At 42.6% G+C, this 13419-nt stretch overlaps 1 protein-coding gene and 2 long non-coding RNA genes across 3 annotated transcripts in view; 2 read left to right on the top strand and 1 right to left on the bottom strand.

Moving 5' to 3' along the window:
- Positions 1 to 8755, top strand: part of LOC107838499 (uncharacterized) — a 10431-nt gene extending 1676 nt beyond the window's left edge. The window contains exon 2 of the long non-coding RNA XR_001664574.1: positions 7546 to 8755. This is a non-coding gene — a long non-coding RNA (uncharacterized LOC107838499). The remainder of the gene's footprint in view (positions 1 to 7545) is intronic.
- Positions 1 to 13419, top strand: part of LOC103150920 (delta-like protein C) — a 268639-nt gene that overhangs the window by 154920 nt on the left and 100300 nt on the right. The gene's annotated exons all lie outside the window — the stretch shown is intronic.
- On the bottom strand, positions 8450 to 8997 carry LOC103150914 (uncharacterized). The gene is made up of 2 exons (XR_477602.2): positions 8768 to 8997; positions 8450 to 8558 (listed from the first exon to the last, which is right to left on the bottom strand). It is a non-coding gene; the product is annotated as an uncharacterized LOC103150914 (long non-coding RNA).

Here is a 13419-nt window from a genome sequence, read left to right as displayed (position 1 = left end):
TTTTATTTTGGCTCTTTGCGTTATTTAGCCTCTTCAGAGCCTCCATGGGTTTTCAGTCTGTTAAAGATAGTATCACTGATACCAGTACAATTTGCACAATGCCTGTTTTGTTTGGTTTTCTTGGAAAAAGTTATTAAAAACAAGTTTTTGTCTAAATTAAGGTGAATTCATGGTTCCTTTTCTACATAATGTAACCGGTAGTGTTTATGATAAAAATAATAATAATTATGTGATTGGTGATCGGCCCTCATGAGTGATCGGAATCGGAATTGGCAGGAAAAAACCTGATCGGCACATCTCTACTGCTGATGATTTAGTGCTGGTCTTCAACAGTTATTGAGGTCAGGAGTATGACATTATGTACAATGCATTGAAAAGTAACATTATGATTATAAGAACCAAGGAGAAGTCAGGAAGTTGGTACTTCCTGACTTCTCCTTAACTGGTGTTATTCTTAACTCCTTTAACCTGCACCCCTTAAACTCTGCCGGTGTCCATTATGACACTTTTATTGGGCAGCCTAGAGCCCCCCGCCCCCCTCCCAATGATTGACACAGCATTTGACCAATAATGTTATGAAATGGCTTTTCCCAAGCCAATAATATCCAGAGAGTGATCTGACCTCGTTTTGACATGCCTGTATTCTTTCTGGAATATTTCTGACTAGTCAACTCGGAAACTAAATCTAAAGCCACCGATGTGAAGCCAACACATGTCCTGTCATAAGGATATGAGGCATTTTGGGGTTTGTTTTGACATTAATCCACCAGCTGCTTGCGTAACCGTGCACAATGTGTGCGCCATCATGTGTAACGGTGTTCACAGGACTTTTTCTCACCAACGGAGAGCCACAGAGAGACATGCTGGCAGAACGTGTCAAAACTGGATGTATTTCTTCAGCAGAACTCATCAACTCACGGGAGTGGATGACTATGGCCGTATCATCAAGTTTTAAAATCCAAAACTATGGCACCATCTTGGACAGAAGCCACCATAGTAGTAATCCACAAAGAGGGCAAGGATCCTACAGACTGCCAGTCCTATAGACCTACATCACTGCTGAACACAGACCTACGCATACTCACTGCAATCCTAGCAAGACGACTTAACAAATTCATCGCCCAAATCATACACCGCGATCAGACAGGATTTATTGGAGGCAGGTACTATGCTGATAATCTAAGGCACTTACTGAATCTCAATATGGGTTTTACTCAGGCTACAAAATTAATATAGAAAAAACGGAAGCTATGGATGTTAAACGGCACAATTTCAGATTCCACAAATCACAGAGTGGATTTAAGTGGCCCAAGAACAGCATAAATATCTGGGTATTCATATTCCTCCATCTCTATGTGACCTTTATGAGGCAAACTTCTACGAGCCATTAAAAATGATCTGCAGCGATGGGCTACACTCCCCATTTCTCCGATGGGTCGGGTTGAAAGTATCCATATGAATGTTTTACCAAGACTACTCTATGTATTCCAGATGCTGCCTGTGGAGATTCCCAAATCTACCTTTGACACCTTAGACAAAATGATAACTGGATTCATTTGGCAAAAAAAAAACGCCCTAGAATCAGACTGAAACCTCTGCAGTCATCTAAACCCAAGGGGGGCCTCAAACTCCCAAACTTAAAGTATTATTACTGGGCTGCACAACTTAAACCCTTATTAGTATGGCTACAGATTAGTATGGATGCTCAGTACCACTGCAAACATTACCCTTCTTAGATGCTCCTGCAAAGGAAATGACAATCTGGACAAAAAACACCCTCAAAATTTGGAACAAAATACAATCGGCTTTTAAGTTATTATAACAGATCTCACCTTTATCAAGTGTAGGATTCATGAAGACGTTTGCACCAAACAATTTAGATTCTGGGTTCAAAAACTGGTCTAATTATGGACTATCGCATATCCATCAATTAATTAAAGAGGGAAATTTCAAAACCTTTGAACAGATGAAAAGTGTATCTCTGTAGGACGGACGTCTATAGATACTTACAACTCAGAGCCTTTGTGACGACACAGCAATTGGACTAAACTTCATGAACCTACATCCATAGAACATTTCCTAATGGACATACAAAGGAAAAGGAATAAAAAAGTAATTAGTAAAATATATGGCCTGTTTTTATCTATGAATATGTACGATTCCACAAACATAAAGCAGAAATGGGAGACTGAACTGCAGGAGTCGATAGCAGGGGACACATGGGAAGAAATATGGACTGAAGCACAATTAGCAACGGATTCTAGTACATGGGGAGAATTCAAATGGAAAGTAATAGTCCGGTTTTTCAGAACGCCAGCAGTAGCTAGTAAAATGGGCCCAACTCAACCCAGCTCATGCTGGAGAAGCTGCGGGATGCAGAACGCAAACCATGCGCATATCTTTTGGTCCTGTCCCAAACTAAGTGTGTTCTGGGAGGAGACTTTTGAAGCCCTCAAGGTCATTTTCAGGAGGGATGTTTTGGGAGAAATACCCGATGGAATAGACAGGAAGGGTGATCGATATCTTCTAAGTATCCTGCTTACGGCAGCTTTGAAATGCATAACTATCAGGTGGCAGAAACCAGGGCCTCCCACATATAAAACATGGATACAAAAAGTCTGGGACTTTATTTGATGGAAGAAATCACATATTCCCTAAAGCTTTAATATAAGGTGGAGCCCCGTCATACCATTATTAATTCAGTGACGCATTTACAGGATTTCCCTTTTTGCACTCACTGTGTAGTTTTGGGTTGGTTTAAAATACCGTTGAGGTTAGGAATGTGTGGTCCATCGTACCTCAGAGGGTTTTTAACTGTTTATTTCATTTTGCTGTTATCTGTCTTTTATTTCACTCTGTTGTGTTTTCATTATTACATTTGTTAGAACATTTGCTGTCTCATCTTCTTTTGTCAAGTTATAATGCAGAAGATATATATATGTCAGTCAGAGGCAGAAGAATGTAACTGTGGAAATGTGTTGCTAAAAATAAATGAAAATAAAGTAAGAACAAAAACATATGATTGCCCAGCAAGTCCATGAATTGAGAGTGATGTGCAGCATGTTAATTAAGCTGCTGTACATAAATGCACAAGTTGCTGTTTCTTTACAACACGGTAGAGAAACACACATTCCAGTGGGAACAATGTTGTTCTCCTTTTTTTGCCAGCACATCAAAGTCTGGGGTTATTTTTGTTGTGGCAATTCTCAAAATAGATGTGAGGTGTTGGTCAGTTAACTGGGATCTGTGACAAGCTTTGTTGGTGTTCATGACACTGAAAGTCTGCTCACACACATCGGTCGAACCAAACAAAGCCAGCATCTTCTGGGCAATCCTCCGGAGGTTTGGAAACGTGGCTTCGTTAATTGAAGCATGAAAGTCTTTCAGTTAAGAGACTTGAAATTTTCTTTGAGATGGAGTTAGACTGAAGATGGATCGGCTCCAATTGGAGCTCATGAGGTCCTATTCCAGGGTCTTGTAACGGGACAGGACACCAGCTGAAGTGAGTTGTGATTTGCAATATTTCTTCACGTTTCAGGTGGGCTTCTGCATGGCCAGTGTGGGAAAATGAGTGAAAGATTTGTTTGACATTTACCTGGAGAATAAAGCCAGCTTGGATTTGAAGGCTCTCACATACATGTTGTGCACAAACTGATCTTTTCCCTGCAGCTCAACGTTCAGCTCATTCATGTGTGACAATATGTCCACAGTAAATCAAAGTCACAAAGCCAGTCCTCATCTCTCAGCTCAGGGAATTCATCAGATTTCCCCATGAGCTCCAAAAATTAAAGAATCTCCTCTTTGAGATCCCAAACTCATCTACTCACTTTTCCCAAACTTAACCACCAGAGAGAGGTAAAGTAAGTCCTGGTGATCCGCTTCGGTTTCCTCTAGAAACGTTATGAACTGACGGTGATTAAGCCCCCTTGCTCGTATGAAGTTAACAAGTTTTACAATTGGATCGACGACATGATTAGGCTGCAATACAGACTCACACAGAGACTGTATTGCAGTGGATGATGCAGTGAAGAAAAATATCATCCTGGTGAGGGTTTTCTTCTTTCACTTGATCTTGAATTTTTTTCAGACGTTTTTTCCAGTTAAATTTGGTGATCCATCCGTGGTGACACCGACAAGTTTACTCCAAGGCAACTTCATTGTCTCAGTACCAGCAGACACCTGTTCATATAAATCCTCTCCACGTTTTTCCCTTTCAGTGATTCCATGCTCAAAAGTTCTTCCATAATCTCAAAACTGTCATTTATGCCTCAGATAAAAATTAGGAGCTGAGCTGTGTCTTTTATGTTGTGCTTTCATCCAGTGCTAGTGAATATGAATTAAAGGACTCCGCCTTTTTGTTTAACTTGCTGACTATATCTTCCTCAGTCAGCTCCACATGGCGAGTCACTGTCCTGCGTGATAGGCTGATTTTTTCAAACTTGCCTTTGGTTTCCGGACACAAGTGATCTGGTGCCTCTAACATGCATTCTTTCAAAAACTCACCTTCGGAGAAAGCCTTGCTAGCCTTTGCTAACTTAAATGCCAGCAAAAAACTTGGCTTGGAACTTGACTCTTGAATCGCAGTTTGTCGGTGAAAGAAATTCTGCTGAGTCTTTAAATCAGCTGCCAACCTCTGAGCAGCAGCGCGTTCTTGTGCTGATTGCTTGCTAGCGTAGTTAGCATGCTTTGTGGCAAAGGGCCGGCTGATATTTTACTCCTTGAAAACTGCAACCGTTTCTTGGCATATCAGACATACCGCCGTTGATCGGAGTTCAGCGAAAAAATGTTTTACTGTCCACTGTTTTTTAAACGCTCAGCACTCGGTGTCCACTTTTCTTTTCTTTGGTCCACTCATTGTTATCGAAGGGGGAGGGATGGCAGCTGGAAAGTTACCCCAACAAAGATAAATGTGTTTAGACTAGTGCGCCATCTATTGGGGAAACTGGGGTATTGCAGGGGAAACGGAAATGAATGAGGTTTTTACACAATCATGGGTTTTTACGATAATTTGGAAAAGTTCGGCGGGCCGGATTAAAAAGCCTAATGGGCCGTAAGTGGCCCGGGGGCCGTAGTTTGCCCATGTCTGCAGTAGAGCTTAGCGGTGGTCCAACAATGGGAACAGAACCAGCATCTTACATCGCAGCTCGAAGACCTAAATTATTTTTCAGGATATTTGTTCAGCTTTCTGACCGTGATCCTAATCCAGGTGAGTGTTGGTAGCTGTGTGCTGCTTTACCTGCCGCTCCGGATGTCCTTGATGTCCTTTTGTTCCTGCTTTGAGCCTCGATGTAGCCAAACTCCGTCAAGTGCTTGTTTTTTAAATGTCACATTAGATTCGTTGTGTTGGTGCATTTTGACGTGCTTCACCGCCGAGGTATTTCTTCGGTGGAACACGCAAACTTTCCCATGTAGTCTCAGTGTTATCGTTCCTCGCCACATTGCTTATGATTTCCTGCTACGTGCTTGCGCAGTGAGAAGGAAAGAGGAAATCAGCTGCACATGCAGGCTGCAAAATGAGATACAGGTGATCGGTTTTAGTGATCGGCGATCACCGATCATACACTTTTTCACGAAAATCGGCCGATTATAATTGGTGGTCGATCGATCGGCACACCTCTTATATATATATATATATATATATATATATATATATATATATATATATATATATATATATATATATATATATATATATATATATATATATACACATTTGTAAATAAATGTAAATTAATTTTAAAAAGTAGAAGCTGTATCAGGTGCAGCTTGAGTTCAGAAGTCTGATGACTGAAGGGTAGAGACAGTTTCTCAGCCTGGTGGTTTTGCTCTGGATGCTCCTCGGCCTCCTGCCTGAGGGGAGCAGCTGGAACAGGATGGGTGGAGTCCTTCATGATGAGGCGCAGCATAGTTCTGTGTGGAGGTCTAAGATGGAGAGAAGGCTGCTCCCCATAGTCCTCTGTGCAGCCTTAACCTCTGCAGAGCCATCCTTTCACCAGCAGTGCAGCTGCTGTGCCACACGGTGATGCAGGAGCAGAGAACGCTCTCCACCACCCAGCGATAGAAGCTCCTCAGGACAGAGCTCCCAAGTCCAGCTCTCTGCAGCTTCCTGAGGAAGTAGAGACGCTGGTGGGCCTTCCTGACCAGACAGGAGGTGTTGGTACTCCAGGTGAGGTCACTGGATATGTGCACACCCAGATACCTGTAGCTCAGGGGTGTCCAAAGTCGGCCCTTGAGGGCTGGCATCCTGCATGTTTTAGTTTTCTCCCTGGTTCATCAAATGATGGCTCATCAGAAGCCCCAAGCAGAACACTGACTTGCTGAAGAAATTGTTACTACCACTAGGGTGTGTGGATCACCGATGAGATGGCATCAGTGGAGCTTCTTCCTATAGGTGTACTGTGACGTTAATGGAGTCCTTGATGTGGGTCCTGACTAGCCTCTTGAAGTACTTTGAGAGGTGAGTCTCGGTAGTCATTCAGGCCTGTCACTGTGCAGCACTTGGGGACAGAGATAATAGTGGCGGTCTTTAAGCAGGTGGGCACAGATGACAGTGACAGTGAGGTGTTGAAGATGTCTATCAACACCTCAGACAGCTGATGTGCACAGTCCCTCGGTACTCGCCCTGGGATGTTGTCAGGGCCTGCAGCCTTTCAGGGGTTGATTTCCTGGAGGGACTTCTTCACATCTGCTGTTGTGTCACCAGGTGGTGGAATTACTCTGATGCTGAGGGAGGTGTCAGGATCCGCGAAGTAGAACCTGTTCAGTGCATCTGGCAGTGAGGGGTCCCTTGGACATTATGTATCCCTGATGTTGTGGTTAGTGATGCACTTGATGCCCTTCCACATGCGCCGGGGTCGTTGGTGGTGAAGTGACCTTGAATTTTCTGGGCGTATGGCTTTGGCCCTCACAATGCCTGCAGCCAGTTCTTTCCTCGCTTCTCGGAGTGCTGATGCCTCGCCTGTCCTGAACGCAGCGTCCCGAGCTTTCAGCAGAGCTCTCACCTCAGCATTCAGCCAGGGTTTCTGGTTCAGGTAACAGGTTACTGTCTTGGTGGTGGTGACATCATCAGCACACTTGGAGATGAAGCCAAGAACAGAGGAGGTGTATTCCTCCAGGTCCACCTCTCCCTGACATGCAGCTGTCTCCCTGAAGACGAGGGGCTTCAGAGAGGCAATAGTTAGAAACTACTTGTGTAGCGCCTCCGGGTGCTTTATTTGCAGTGAGCTAATGGTGTCATGCAGCATGACACCATGCTGCATGGTGTTAGCATCAGCACTCAATGGGAACTCCTGTAGGAGTTAGCACAACAGGAATAGCCTCTACCTACTGCCTCTCTGAAGACAACAGTCCTGGAGCACAAAGGCTGCATCTCTGAACCACACAGTGACTGTCTTCTTTGTTGGTCTGATCCGTCTCATCAGCGGACGATATGATATTCAGTGATTGGATGGGGTCAAAGATCACCTGGTGACATCATAAAGTAGAGCTGTGTATCATCCGTGTAGTTATGGTAGCTGATCTTATTTCCTGTTATGACCTGAGCAGGTGGGAGCAGATAGATATTGAATAGGAGGGTCCTTGGAGTACCCCACATGTGACCTTTGACCTCTTTGATGAGAAGTTTCCAAATCAGCCTCATATGGATTAAAATAAGGCTGGAGAAGCTGCCATAGCAACAAGTGTTGGGCAGCGTTCATCTCTGTTCTTCAGGTTCTTCAACCATCAGACTGGAGCAAAGTCTTATTCTGTCCATTCAGCTTTCCAGAGTTTAGGAATGTGGACTGTGGAGCTTCTTGGGATTTATCTGAGCAGACGTGCCCGACCTGCGCGCTCTTACTTATCCTGTTAATATGATAAAAAACAGCGCTGCAGCAAACCGTGGAGTGGGAAAATAAAGCACAAAAGGAAATTGATGTGGATGGACTCACAACTTTGAAAGACCAAAAGAAAGATAAGGACGAAAAACTGCTACTAGCAAAGAAGTTGTGGGTAAAGCCAGCACTAGCCGAGGCGAGACAGCGGAAGATGTCCAGTCTATAGGAGTACCTCCAAATGTAGTCAGGAAATTTGTGAATTAAAAAAATCTCCCTGACTCGTTTAATTCTCTTGAATTGTGCTCATCTCCAAACTCCCATCAACGCAGTGCAGCGTTCAATTATTTTCTGTCACGCCTCCCCAGTTCCTTTCCCCCCCAAGAACTGAAATACTATTATGAATCTGATATTTAATAATTTATCTGTACAAACCACTGAATCCAGCATTGTATGACCTGATTACCTAAACAGTTGACTTGTTCTAGGAGTCAACATAATTTCCATGTTGAGTTTATTACGTGAATCAGAAACATTTGATAGGGCTGCACAGTGGCGCAGTTGGTAGAGCTGTTGCCTTGCTGCAAGAAGGTTCTGGGTTTGATTCCCAGGGTCTTTCTGCATGGAGTTTGTGCAGCGGTTGGTAACAGGAAGTCAGAATCAGGATTCAGGATAATTTTATTCCTGTTCAAAACAAGAACATTTTAAACACAGCAGCTCCTGGGCTCCGGATTCTCCACAAACACCCTAACCAACCAAAAGAAAAAAATAAAAAATAACCACGTTGATACAGAAAACTTGATGGTGTCACCAATGTGGGAGACAAATGCCCACATAGTGCTGCGCTAAACATGAACGGTTAAACAACAATATATATAACATGAGAGTTTACAACATATTTTTTAGAACGTTTTCAATATTTAATACACAAATGAAAGACAACTCTGGACACTGACCTCTCCCCAGCGCAGCTTGGCGCGAACTGAGGAGGGCAGCGGGAACACACAGGATATAATGCAAAAACAGGAAGTAAGAAAATAAAAGCTTCCCCACCAAAATAAAATACAATTAAAAAACAAAGGATAACAAATGTTCATAGATGAGGATGGCTTTTTACACAGTAGGAACCAAAAATGAAAGCAAAATAAAACAGAAATAATATATAACAGACATGTCAATTCAAAGAAAATTAGTTTTGAGAAGGTTCATAAAGAAAAATAAAATAAATAAAATTAACTCTGCTACATTTGCATGGTCTATTTCCTGCTTGCTTATGACAGAGAAGGGCCAGACTCAGAGATTTTGGCTTGTGTTTTTTTCTTTAAGGTTTTGTTGGCTCTTGTGGCCTTTATTTGAAAGTAGTTCAACAGGAAAGAAAGAGGGCAATGAGAGAGAGGGAAGACGTGGTAAATTTCACCAAGCTGGGAATCGAACCTGCGACCACTGGCAGAAGGACTAAGGTCTCCATACGTGGGTAGTGTTTTGGCCCTGCGCCACCACAGCACCCTGGTCTTTTTGTTTGAAATATGAGCAAAGTTGGATGAGAATAAAGTCGTAATTTTATGGTAACTTCTCACCGTAATGCGATAAAATTAGGAATACTGATGATCTTGTAAGGTTATAGTTGTTATAGTTAACAAATAAGGAAAAACTTCAGAATCAAATCAGCCGCAGGACTTTGTTTAAGCAACTTTTCATTTCAAAATAAAAACCAGACTTGCTGGGCTTCTCACGTCACATATCACCCTATCGAAGCTTTTTAATCTAATGACTCTTTTCTGGCAATATTGAGCCTTTTTTCTTCAGGGGCCATAAATGCTGATATTCTAACACAGATTCATAAATGTAACATTTATTTATTGAGATGATCAATGCTGCTGAATTTGGTTTAATGCTTTCAGCTTAAATTAAAAGATTTTAAACTGTTTAACATTTAAATGTAAGATTTTAAGGAGCTGGTAGGTTTACTTTGTAAAACTTCAAAGAACAATATTCATAGCTAATTGTTTTGTTACCATAGCAACAATCTGATGCTGCGAGTTTAATCTTTGAGTTTGAGCTGTTTGTTCACAGATACAAATGAATAAACTGGATTATAGCTGATTGTTTTTAGGTTGGCCAGTTAAACTCCTCCTCCTCTCCCAGATTAAATGTAACACAGAAGCTGTTAGAGCTGCTGATGTTGTAGCAGCTACAGGGGCCCCTCAGTCAGATTCTGCCCCAGGCCTCATCAGCCTTGGACCGGCCCTGCAGGATGAGGTAAATCTGCTGCACTGAGCAGAGATGAGCAACAAACAGGAGATTTAATTCAATGCTGCTAATGTGGCTTTAGCAGCTCTGACATTTCATGTCTGCTGAGTTTTAATAAGAATCTCAGAAACTGTTTTGGTTGCTGGAGTTTATGGGACGAGAGTTTCAGATCTCTGCTCGGCCGCACGCATCAACTCTGGCTACGTGGACAAAGCATTTGGTGTGGGTTGGTGCATCTGTAACCAGAAAAATAATAATAATATAAAACCAGCGTAATGTGTGACATCGAGGAGAGGCTAAAGCTCCTCACCTGCACCTGCACGATGAGGTTAGCGCTGGTTCGTTAGCCGCTAACGCTCCAACCAACCAGGAACACAGACATGAACTTTACAGGGCAGACAGCGCCACACGCTGGGCAGCGGGTTGAGGTGGAAACGCCGCATAATTCTTTGTTCACAAATATAAATCATTCTCACCGCTCCTCAACTCCTCTGAAAGAAAGACTACAAGTTATTCCTGTGGTTCACATAGAGCCGCACAACCAGAGCGAACAGGGTTCGTTTTAAACTCTTTCCTTGATGTGGAGTTCTCCCAAGAAAAATAACTACCCACACTGGGTTGGTGTAAATATCCATGCAGGTCAGCCTGAGTCCAGTTTGAGTGAGAAGAGGAGCGCGATCTGCGCTGAGGTTTGGCTGGCGATCGAGAAAAGTGGTGAATGTTAAATATTATTGTTCACCTTTTGCTTCCTCCCAAAAAATGATTTTTACTTTTCTTGTCAGAGAGACGAAGGTGGAACTGAGTTTGTTCATAATGTCTTCGAGTCGTTTCCTTGCCGACTTTCCTCTGTATCCCAGGTTAATGTTGGACTCTGCAACACTTAATGTTAAAGGGATGAATAGAGTCTATATTTATCTAAAACATTAAAACTTCATATTGTTTACTGACCAGAAACACGTTTTTCTGACAGGCAGCATCAAAAGCTGAAGAGTTCGGGCAGGTCAAGTTTTTTTCCTCCTCATTCGGTTCAAAGTCGAGAGGAACAATAATTTTGCTGCATAAAAACATGTTGCTACCGAACCCATTTCTGACCCTTCAGGTGGATAAATCATGGTAAAAATGCAAATCACCTAAAACAATTTCACTTATGAAAGATGTAAAGAAACTTAATGCTGAGTTTGATACTTTAGAAAAATACATTTCCGATCTTCAGAAAACACCAAAATGCCCCAACTATCGACAAGCACGGAGAATTGGTGAATCTGAAATTAAAATGCAACACTATGAATACATATCAAGGAGGAAATAACTGGATCCAAACAATTTTATGAATGTGGAGAAAAGGCACATAAAGTAATCTGGCAACTTAAATCTGAGGAAAACAAACAATCAGCAAAATCTTCTGAGATATTCGTGCTGTAGATCAATCTGACTCCTCCACACCAATTATGAATTAGTTACAAAATGATGGCAAAGACATTGAAAAGGTGTCTAACAGTAGTTATCGACCCAGATCAAACAGGGTTTATTGTAAATAGATTTTCCACCAATAATTTGAAGCATTTAACATAATGCATCTTGCTAACATAAAAGAGACACCGAGTGTCTCAACACCGAGTCCGATTTAACGAGGAACTGTTGAGAGTGCCTGTGGGATCATATTACTTTGGATGGACCACATCAGGGCAGAATGGATCATCAGGATGCCACTCGATACCAGAAAGACTTTCGATATGTTTCAATGGAAACACCCGTTTTCTGTCCTTATGAAATTTGGTTCTGGTGATGAATTTATGGATTTGATCTAGTCTGTCTATAGATCCGATCAGGCTAGATTCATTACCAACAGATCACCTCTGATCAAGCCCTCTGATTTAGCCTGGGCTCACCGGGGCCCGGCACTTCGGGGCTTTGTATTTCTGTGAATGAATAAGGTCAGAATGCCTTCATGGACCTCACCAAGCTCCGCCCAGAAACGCCCTCTAAAATCCCACGTGGCTGCATGTCTCAAACAAAGCCTCGGAGCTTAGTTTCTATGTAAACATGGCGTCTTTCATTTCGTCTGACTCTCTACAAAGTATTTCTGAGTCGATTAGTGTAGCCTTTCTGCCGGATTTTCAAAAGAAATCATCCACGACAATGTACAGGGGAACCAACAAGTTCATGTCATCTTTTATGGACGACATCAAGGTGTTTGAGCCACGGGATGCCTCCAACATTGAGCGCGTCGCAGCTAAATGCTACCGGTGGATGAGGAAAACAGCAGATCCTCCCAGCCTCAGCATAAATATACTGTGGACAAGATCACTGATGCCTGTTGTTCTTGCAAGGCTGGGTAAGTCGGCATTCATGATTTTGAGGGTTACTTTTGAAATCAGTGATTTCTGGTGTTAGCAAATGTTTGAGTGTGCCTAGGCCTGATACTCGGTGCTAGCGTGGCTAACACCGAGTATCAAGTGTTACTCGGTAACATCCTGAAAAGGATGTTATTTTACCTTTTCAGGTAAAATAACATCTTTAATGTATGTCAGATACGGTACACACTGCATATTGATCTGTTCAGCTAACGTAAGACTGTGTAACAGACAGGCTTCAAGGTGTAGAAGTTGTATCGGTACTGCCGTTATGCTGTACTTAGCTAAAAGGTTTTCATAATGGATGTGTTAATTACTGACTTTTTTCAGACTTGGGGGTCATTGTTCACACATTATAGGCCTCCTTAAGACTTTACAATATTTCAAGCTTCAAAATTCAAAAGGGGTCGGGAGGTGCTGGTGCCTATTTCTAGCTAACGTTCCGGGCGAGAGGCGGGGTCACCCTGGACAGGTCGCCAATCTGTCGCAGGGCCACTCAAAATTTCCCCATTCACTAAACACACAGAAAGCAAAGTAATAATACTCACACCAGCACACACTCCTTTGTTTTTATTGATCCTACGACGGTTGAGCTGCAAATGCGGTCGTGCACAAGCTTTGATCCAAGCTAGGCATTGCGTATCAGATTTGGGAAATCAGTGAATTTTATTTCCACAAATACGATCAGGATACCTGACATCGCCTGTACAGATTCCCCACTGACAGTGGAGAACCATTCTTATTTGTGTTCTGTCGCAAAAACTTTGATTGTGTAGATTGTGGTCTGCTAGTCCACGATCTACATCATAGACATAATATAAGGATAGACCCTCATGGACCGCTCTCGCCTATTGTTGCTGACGAGATTTAGTCCCATCCAACTATCGGCCGATAACCTGTCTCTCTACAACATGGAAGCTCATGTCAGGCATCAAAGCAGCTAAGATAAGCGGACACATGGATAAATACATGAGCACGGCACAGAAGGGCATCGGCATAAATAG

The sequence above is a fragment of the Poecilia formosa genome, unplaced genomic scaffold, assembly GCF_000485575.1.
Source record: "Poecilia formosa unplaced genomic scaffold, Poecilia_formosa-5.1.2 Scaffold265, whole genome shotgun sequence".
In the NCBI taxonomy this organism is placed as follows: domain Eukaryota; kingdom Metazoa; phylum Chordata; class Actinopteri; order Cyprinodontiformes; family Poeciliidae; genus Poecilia; species Poecilia formosa.
This window is presented reverse-complemented; position numbering and strand designations above follow the sequence as displayed.